The following is a 10,280-nucleotide window of genomic DNA, read 5'->3' as shown; positions in this document are numbered from 1 at the left end:
TTAATAATTTCTGTTTCTAACAGCCCGGAAACCTATTCCAGCGATCTGACACCAAAGACCTTGAATTATGATGTACTTGCGAACACTTTCCGTCCTTCTGATGGCGAACTGTGTCTGAGAGACCCACACTGCCCTTGTTCTCCACGCTTTCTCCTTGTACCATAGATACATATATGAAACGAGACAGAGACTTAATTAAGTCAATTGAGTACGTACAGCTGAACATTTATTATTCAATATTGGACGCAAACGAATTTGTGTATTTGGGCAGCTAGGTGACAGCTAATAGTGACTGTACAAGAAATCAACACCAGGATCAGCACAAACAACCAGATTTTGCAATGCCCATCATTTGCAATGATTTTGCAATGCCTCCACTGGCCTCAGCATCCACACAAAGATCATGATTTTCAAAAGCAACGTCTTTATTGTATTCTCCTGTATGGGTCAGAGTGCTGGAAGACCACAGCCTTATCGAGAAAAAGCTAGAAGTGTTCCAGACTGTTTGCAGCGCAAAAAAAAAAAAATCTTCTGACCCAACACCATCTGGAAAGCAGAGCTGGGGGACAGTTCAGGGACGTGCACCTTGGCAGAAGGAATGTAACTGCGACGCAGGCGATAGCTAGGTCACGTGTGCCGCATGCCTCCAGACTCCATCCCCAAATAGCCCTGCGACAGACACATTGGACGACAGGAAAGAGGAACAGAGGGAGGTCCAAAGAAACATGATGTCTATCGCTCGAAACAGCCCCCAGAACAGCAGTCGACAGAACTAGATGGCGGTCCCTTCTTGTCCCCTCAAGTGCCAGACGGCACAGATACGACTGATTGATTGACTGAAATTTGCTTATCCAATTCCGCCAATTAAGAATTTTGCATTCTTCTCGTTTCCATCTTTATCTTTCGCACTGAACTCTATAGCGACGATACTATGAAGACAATTATATCGACGTAAACTCTGAACTGTACAGTATAGTAGAGAGAAAGTAGACATATCCCTTGATGATATGTTCTCCTTATTATATGTCTATACCCTCTTCTTTTTAAAGGGGGCTTGTCATATCGAATAAAATAATTTTTTTTAAGTCTACTTCTTCCCTATTTTTCTCCCCTCCCTTACGATCTTCCCCACCCCTGCCATTTCTTCCATTAATTCTTTGAATTCATATAATGTAATGCCTTTATGAACACAAGATGGATCACCCGAGAAACAAGACGCGGGTTTCATTATTTTGTAGACGATTTTAACAATATTCATACTCGACTGGTGGCCAGAGAGTTGGACATCGGGACTGAGATCGATCTGACCCTCCTCCGATCTCCGCCGCTGTTGGACAAATAAACTCGACAGAATTGGATCGAGTATACACTTTCCCCTTCCTTCTTTCAGGCCTTATTCCTGAAATGAGGAGCATGGCGCCGAATGGGAGTGAGGGGAGAGAGAGAGGAGATAACAAAAAACCCAAACTACTGCATAGGCTTTTACCGTTTCTTGATTTTTCTTTTTCTTTTACTGAAACTCTGTGTCCATTGATACAAATGCGCATAAACTTCCTCCCTGTGAGATGTTTGATAGGCGATATCTGCTTTTAGCAGGGTCTGCTCTGCACTTTCCGACTCTCGTGATGAGACAGGGAGACGGCAGGACCGGGTGTGTCACTGGCTTTGAGGGTATCGCTGGCTTTAGATGTCCGTGGAACGACCAGCTCAGCCTCACTGACAATGGCCAACCGTTTATCATCATGAATGTCTGAGCTCTTCTTTTTTTTCTTCTTTGACTGTCGATTGTTGCTGCACTGCCTGTGATGGTATCAATCAATCCGTTCCAATGTTTGGGTCTCCGCTCCGGTCTGCTATCGTTCGGGTAGCGCCAGTCTGACTGTTCTCTTCCTTCCTTCGTCGGGTCTTGATGTTCTTTTACAGCACAGCTTGTTGATGATTTTTGTGTGTGTGAGAAAGGTCAGATTTTAAGACTTCTTTTGCACTTTCTTATCTCACTGCACTATTTATTTTATCTTTAATTTTTCTTTACTTTAAAAACTAAGCAGATAAACGCATAGAAAGACGTGGTTGGCAAAAATTATTGAAGCAAACTCGTTATCAGTAATGACACTTACAGCTGAAGTAGAGGTTAGAATAACCATCGGGGCTTTCAGGATGTTCAGACCGCTGTTGCTGCCCTTGAAGTGCACCTTGCATGAAAAGAGAGACTTTTTAAGGCAGCCAGACCTAGAAGTGCACCTGGGTGTAGTTCTATCTGCGATCTTCATGATCAAAGCTGCAAAGTCACGGTCCCAGATTGTTTGATAGCCTAGGATAGGCCTAATATCGGGTACCAGTACACACACACCATGTCAGACCAGTCTCAGACCACAGTGTCCAAGGTATTGGTGGTAGAACTCTTTGTGGTGCTATAACAGTGAGGTCAGGTCACATCACAAAGTGTTTTTTAATGAAAGACTGAGCGTGGTGAAGTAAGAGTCAAGAACTGGTGCAAAAAAAACCCCCAAAAAACCAAAAAAAAACCCAAAACAAAACAAAAACAAAAAGCAAAAAAAAAAAACAAAAAAAAAAACCAAAAACAAAAACCAAAAACAAAACAAAACAAAAACAAAAACAAAAACCAACAACAAACAAACAAACAAACAAAACAAAACAACAAACAAACAAAACAAAAAACAACACTGTAACCGTCACGTTTGAAAAGAGTGGCGGAGTCATGTCGGTGGTCATCAGCACCGCTCTGTGTAGTCTAAAATGGAAATGGACGAGGAAGGTTTGACAGCCATTATTTTCTCATCCTCCCCAAGGATATTGCAGACGTGGTCACAAAAAGAACAGTGGGTTAGGAAGATTCTCGGCTTTGGGAGGGAGAAGGGTAAACTCCATGTTGACGGTGAACGAAATTCATATTCTTACCTACTCAGTATCTTTTTGAGGAACCGTGCGTTCTCCTAGCTCTCCTGTTTTCTACTCCCCTGACAGAGGTATCCAAGTGATAAAAATTACCTATCACCTTAGTCTTCAAAAAAGTATCCCCCAAAATTGAACATGTGCTACTAAAATGAAATAAGTCCCAACATAAACAACAGAGGGAGTTTGGTAGATGGGATGAGTGGGCAGGAGATGGCGAGAGAGTATTCCTATTCCTATTCCTATCCATTTCACTAAAGAGTTTCCGTTGGTCGATGAATGCCGAGAGTTTGTTCTCGGCTGGGGACCTGCATGGTGTGATTATAGCTCTCGTTCCTGTGATTACTTCTCGAGCCACTGGTCTAGGGACACTGGGAAGTTCCAAAGAAACACAACAGCAAGCTCTTCCCATGTTCACGTTTAATGGAATTTCTGTTTCCGGACCTTTGCTCGACTGCTCAGCAAAGCAGAAATCCGTGCGAACATTCAGCGGCATGTAGAATAAAAACACTGGCCTCCTGAGTCCGCGGCAAAAGGGCTTCGAATTCTCGGCATCGGCTGGATGGGGAGCCATAAGAGTGGGATGCAAATTAATGTAAATTAATGACGATGGCTGAGCCAGAGGAACCAGAAAATGAGAGGCAATGTGAGTAATAATTGTTTTTTGGTTGCGCCTCATGTCCTGGAGACGATGTGATTTATTCGGTTTTTAATGTTGATAATTGCAAATCATGAGCGTTGATCCCTTGTGCGATTTTTGGTTGTTGTTTTTCTGGTCTAAGCGATATTAACGCCTCTTTCATGCAAATTCTCAGGTAACCAGAGAGAGAGAGAGGGGAAGGAGGACGAAGAAAGAAAGAAAGAGACAGAGAGAGTGCATTCACACGTGTTTATTAATATTAATATTGATACACCATGGTGCTGTCTCCCGCAGGCGGTTTCAAGAAGAGTCAGGCGACCATCAGAAGCCGTTGTCATCGCGAGCATGGAGGAAGCATTGATCTTCACACTAAAAGGACAACATTCTTTAATTAAAAAATAATATTAACAATAAACGAAGCCTGATCAATACCTAAGGTTTCAAGTGTCACAGGAACATTTTTGGTTGCATAACAACTCTCGAAATATCTCTTATATGTTGCTTTCCTGGCATCGCTATTCATGTCCCTCCCCTTCTCTCTCATATCTCCATCCTCATCATCACTTTCTGTTTCTGTTTTGTTTCTTGAAGTATTTTCTCTTAGAATCTTTCTCTTCATTTGTTGACATTATTGAGTTGATTTTGCGCTTAAGGCGTTATGTGGCGTAAACAACAACAAGAACAGCAAAACAATCACAAAAACTTAAAAACAGAGATATAGAGGAGATAGAATGTTACAACGAATACAGAAAAAGTTTCCTATGTACCCATCGATGGATGACAGATATTTGTGAGCTTGTTTGTGCGTGCTTCCTTCCAGCATCCGACCCTCTTTCTTTTCTTCTTTGCTCTTCCCTTCAATGAAAACTATTTTCTTTTCCCCTCGCAGATCCAGGCGTACACCTCGAGGCATATCCGTGTATAACTATGGTTTAGCGCGCGCGTGACACGTGTGTTTGTGTGCGTGTACGTGGTGTGTGTGTGTATTTTCTAAACATTCATCAAGCTGCCCATATCCATCAGACCATTTCTTGATTATGAATTTAACCAAAGGAGCACTGTTTAGTCTCAACGAGCGCAAGCCGTGCACAATCGTGTGCTTGCCCCGATGTGAACAAACATAACATAAACCAGACCCTCCCAAGTCCACCGCCATGTTTACGACTCCACCGTCAGACGCTCCCCAAGATATGATTTTTTCTTTCTAGCCACATTCGCAACAAATGCAGGATTTCACCCCGTGCATGGGAATTCGCAATTAAGCTGAATCCTGTTACAACCGTTAAGCATGCTTTCTTCCGAAATCGTGATCCCCATTTTTTTTGTCTAAAGTCTCGTTCATGCATAATGAAGTGGCAGCAAAAGCTGGCGAACAAATCCACATCAACATCACATGTCGGTCAGGTGAAGGATGAGTCTTTGAAAACTATCTCTTTGTCTGGCGACAGACACCGTGGAGGTCACTATCTTCCTTAAGTCATCGATTGATAATTTAAATCTTGGAGTCGGAACGTGACAGGCGCAGATAAAGAGGAGGAAAAGGAATACGAAAAAACTTGAGGGAGACACGAACATGCACACACGCTCACATACGCGCGTTTGAATATATGCCAACAGCAAAGCCGACACTAGTTTCAAGAGAATAGTTTTTAATTGATGTGCCGTGAAACAAAACATAAACTGACCTGTAATCAATGCAATTTTTTTTAATCACATTTTTCATGTACCTTTTTCAAATTTAAGTCATAGAAAACAAAATAGTAATTTAAAAAATTAGTAACTAAATTAATTATGTACTTTGCAGTACGTAGGTTTGTTGTTTTTTTTTTTTTTTTTTTTTTGTTTCGAAAAAGTTGAGCAAGTCTAGTAACTGAAAATTCTCTCTCTGTATAACCCTTTTCTGTTTAGCGGTGTGAGCGGTTTTATTGTTTTCACAAGGAGCTTCATGCGGTCGACAGCTGGAAGTGCGCCAGACATGACGAGGCCATCATCAACACTGCCATCGATTTCTGCCTTGTGTCAGCCTCAGTGGTTCCCGTTATCTATTTCACTTACGGCACGTGTAGAGGATGACAAGGCCACCCTCAAAGCTGTGCCACGGACTTGTATCACTGGACTGCTGGCAGGCGATTTTTTTACCACTTAACTACTAAACCGAGGCTGGTGTGTACAAAGCTTCCGATTTAGTCACATTTCAGATTAACTACTAAAACGAGGCATGAGACTACAAAGCTTCCGGTTTAGTCACATTTCAGATTAACTACTAAGACGAGGCATGAGACTACACAGCTTCCGGTTTAGTCACATTCATGGTTTAGGCTCGCCGAGACTAACAGCGGAGAACTTTTCAAGAGGCTAAGCGTTGGTCTTGGCAGACAGACTGCAATCCACTTGCACACATCCATGGTTGTGCGTTTTATAAAAGAAAAATATAGGATTTTTTTTTACCATCGCCATGATATCTTTCTTGTGTTCCGCACACACACACCTACCTCTATACACGCATGAACACTCGTATGATAATTGCATTAACAATCACATGACAAATTCACACAACTCTAAGAACACAAGACTACGTGAAATATGTGAGGCTGGGCTCCACATTGCTGCAGGCAAGGCCACATAACAGATGTGGAAAGGCACTGGATGGTTTCTCCACATCGTTTATTTAACTCTTTCCTCAGGAAGTAGAGGAAGGCAAGATATTTGATATGCTTCCTGATTGTTTGGATCTCTCCGCTGTTCAGGTTTTGTGTGTTTGTTCCTCACACACTGAATCACCATCAATATTCAATTGTGTGTGAACATATATATATATAAATGTATATGTGCGTGGATGTGTTTGGAACACGAAGATTAATGCTATGTTCACTTTCTACCTTCTAATCACAACACGTGACCTGCTTCTACGAGGTCCTGTACCTCGCCGTGCTCACCACGACTGCACGGGAAGTGATAGTAAACATCTCCAACCACAGGATATGAACATCCTTGTGCACTCCCCAGCCTCATGTATTGCGTCACCAACACCAGAATCTGCACACGCAGCAAACCACCCGGAATAGCCAAAGATCCGGCAAGTCCCCGGCTCCGCGTTGCCCAGAAGATAAGAATGGTCAGAAGGAGTGGCGGGGTGGGAAGAAGGATGCCTGCATCAGGACCTTTACCGACGGATGCACCCAGCCCTCGTCCTTGAACCTTCCATCGATACCACACCTCACACACACACACCGACACACCGACACACGCTGAGACCACTTGGCACGGTGCCAGTCAGGCCGAGCGGCCATTGTTTACATTGTTTACAGCGGCGAGGTCGGCGTACAGATCGATAGCCTACACTCCCACTCGACCGTGGCGATGTGCGTACATCAGCGAATTCCGGGCTTTGCTCGCAGCCAGAGGCTGGGTGCAGGCTGGGGTCACGGCTGAGTGACCTCCGTGGCCGACCGCACGTGCAGTTTGCGCGCCACTCGTGTCATGGTGTCTTTAGGTGCCGGTCACGAGCATTGGCCGCAAGACAATAATGATGACTCTACTGGCAGTAGAGGGTGAGGAAGGATTTGTTTTTTATTATTTCTGGGCTAGTTTATGATCAGAATCTGCTAGAAAATTAAATCGGTCATCTACACAACTGTAAACAACCAGTCTGAGAATACACGCACTAAGTCACACCGCGGATTGATATTATACACACCTTTTCATAAAAATTATATGATAATTATATGTGATATTATACACACCTAGTCACACCTCGGATTGATGTCATACACACCCTTGGTCACACATGGAAAGGTAACTCGGGAGCCGACTATATAAAATAAGTAGTTAATCACCCGGTAGCACACCCGATTATTAACAGATTCCTCTTTGCTTACCATATTAACCGAAGCCATGGAGCTTCTCTGCATCGTATGGGCAAAGTATTAATTACCGGTTGCCAGTGACAACAGGAGTAATAGCTTCCCTTTACGACAGTATATGGTCCGTGCTGGCATTAATGTCCTGCTTGAAGTGGGTGTTTGTGGCCATAAAACAGAGCCCCTGTGACTGGCTGTGCTTTGTATAGACTTATTATGGCAACGTAGGTGTGGGGTGGCAACAGGGGGACACTGCTGGCCAGTAAACACAGGTAAAAGTATAGGTACAGTTGAGGTTTATCAGTTTTCTGACCGCAGACCCTTCTATACTTTGATTTTCAGATGTGAGTTTTTGGTGCAAGAACAAGGACTGACACCTGATCATAATGCCAGCAAGCTCTCTGAGACACAAAGACGGTATGCTATATGTATATATAGATAAATACATTTTTCCCTTGGCATATACTACAGGCAAGTCACAAAGACAATTCACCGGAAACTTTTCTCTGGCGGGCAACCTCTGTCCTTGTTCATAAGAACCATCGGTGTGTTTGTCGCTACCTAGGTGACTGTCACCAGTCAATAGACGACACGGTGCTCATCACAGGGTCAGCAGCAGTCTTGAAGAAAGTTTTATTTTCTTTTCTCTTCATCCAACGCGATCACGTTATCTCCACTCATCCTTCGCAAAAAAAGTTTCTTCTCTCTGAAACATCTCCTATTCCCTCCGGCAAAAGCATGACGCAGCAAAAATAATGCCGACCTAGTAAAAGAATATTGATAACTGCCAACGGTGAGAAAAAATATATTCTTAATATCAAAGTGTGGAAGGTAAGTTTAGGATAAATGGCGCGTGCGGCACTTTTTTTTTTCTCTCTCTCTCTCTCTCAGAGTTTTATTTCTATAGCTGTCGACGAAAGGTGCAAATGTATGACTACAGAAAAGTGAGAGGCGGGCAAGCTCTTCTCGTAACGAACTATTTCAATTAATCAATGGCTGCTGTGCGTAGCCTAACATTGACATCTCGGAAGACAAGTGAAGTCTGGCGGCTGGTCGATGGAGCGCATCGGCTGTGCGTGACTGCGCGTGGGCCGCCGCAGCATCCGATTCATTTATTTTGGAGCCCACCGCCTATTTCCTGCTGCTGCTGCTTCTTCGACAATTTTTTTTTTTTTTCTTGCTGGATGAGGTGTGTGTGTGTGGGGTGGATGGGAAGGCATTTCTCTTTATGTCGGCCTCCTAGCGCCTGACCTTTAAGGACACGTCCACCCGTCGTCGCTGCTTCACATGAAAACTGTTGAGAATCAGCAGGCCTCTGTGAAGCGGGTATGCACGGCAGGAGAAAACACGTTTTCGTGATGCGTAGGTGAAAAGCGATAGTTTCTGTGTGCACGGAAAAATGTGCCATCGCACGAAAATCGTGTGGTTTTTTTTTTTTTTTTTTTTTTTTTAAATCTTAGCGTAGGTTTGTCGGGCTCAGATTTCAGCCACATTCTTGACTTTTTCACCTGGCTACCTTATATTATTAATCGTGGTTTTTCTGTGCTCGAGTTCTGTGTGTGTGTGAGAGAGAGATTCATCCTAAGCCTTTAAACCGTAATGAAACCGACAAGCGAACGGCTGTCCGACGCTTGAGACACCTGGTTCGATACCCGTGTGACGCAGTTACAGGTAGCGTACTTCTCCTCGATGACAATCCATTGAATGGGCTTCTGGTTCTTCTAAGACTGAAGAAGGAATTACAGTAGGAAAGAGGTAAATAGGCAAAACCCTCACAGAAAAAAAAAGAAACACCTGACATCGATATAACTGCGGTCTCGAACACTTGACCCCCGGACTACATTAACCATTTTCCTCCTTACCTAGCAACCAAGACTTTGGAGTACCTCAGTGTTATCTCGAAATGTAACACTGTGGCCATACATGTCTCAAGCTCTTATTGGAACTTAATGATAAGCTTTTCTCGAGAAGTTCATCTTAAACTTTTTTTTTTTTCGTTGTCTATATTTTTTGTCCCACTTTGACAATTCGAGTTTATCAGTCTTTGTCGTGTGGATCGTTGACAGTGTATTTGTGTCATCTGACCAAGAATATTTCTAAAGTAATTATCCAGTAATGGAAGTCTTTCCTCTCGAATCCGTTCGCTTGAACCGATTGACAGAAATATTATTATCCCATCATATTCAATTTGATTAAAATAGAAAAACTTCATATTTTCTTCCATTTCAAATCTTAGATCGTTCTGAATAACAATCGTATTTTTGTTTCTTCGTAGTTTTTTTTTTCTCCCGAAGGTCGAACACCAAAATAGAACAGAATTATTCCTGTCTTCTCCTGTGCACCTAGTGAACCAGTAAATCCTTCATTTATTCCACACAGTTGGTGCCAACCACGAGAAAAAATTATTTGCGCGTGTTCATAAGTGTTTCTAGGGGCAAAATCGAAATAATTATTTATGGTTTTTTTTTTGGTATGGATAATATGATTTATGTTTTTTTCCCTTCAACACGATTTACTGTTTCTCGTGATTTATAACGAAAACTAGGGACACAAAATGATTGTCGAGTTGAGAGCAATCAGTGTAAAGAAACAGTGCAATACATTTTATTTCTCTGGGGTTTTCTTTCTTTCTATCTTTCCTTTTTTATCATTTGTATTCTTTAACTTTTCTAATCATTGGCAAGTATTTAAAGTTTAACGAAACTCAGAAGGCAATAAAATTAAAGTTCATTGTAAATCAACAAAAATTTCATTGAATCACAACATGCCAAACGTGTTATTTAATTGAAAAGTTTGTTCTTACTGCAATCTCAGACCCGAGAAATAACATTCTCTATACAAAAGAATAAAGCTGAGGCATGGCTACT

This window comes from Pomacea canaliculata, linkage group LG5, assembly GCF_003073045.1.
Source record: "Pomacea canaliculata isolate SZHN2017 linkage group LG5, ASM307304v1, whole genome shotgun sequence".
NCBI lineage: Eukaryota > Metazoa > Mollusca > Gastropoda > Architaenioglossa > Ampullariidae > Pomacea > Pomacea canaliculata.
The sequence above is the reverse complement of the archived record's forward strand: the minus strand, read 5'-3'. Positions refer to the sequence as shown.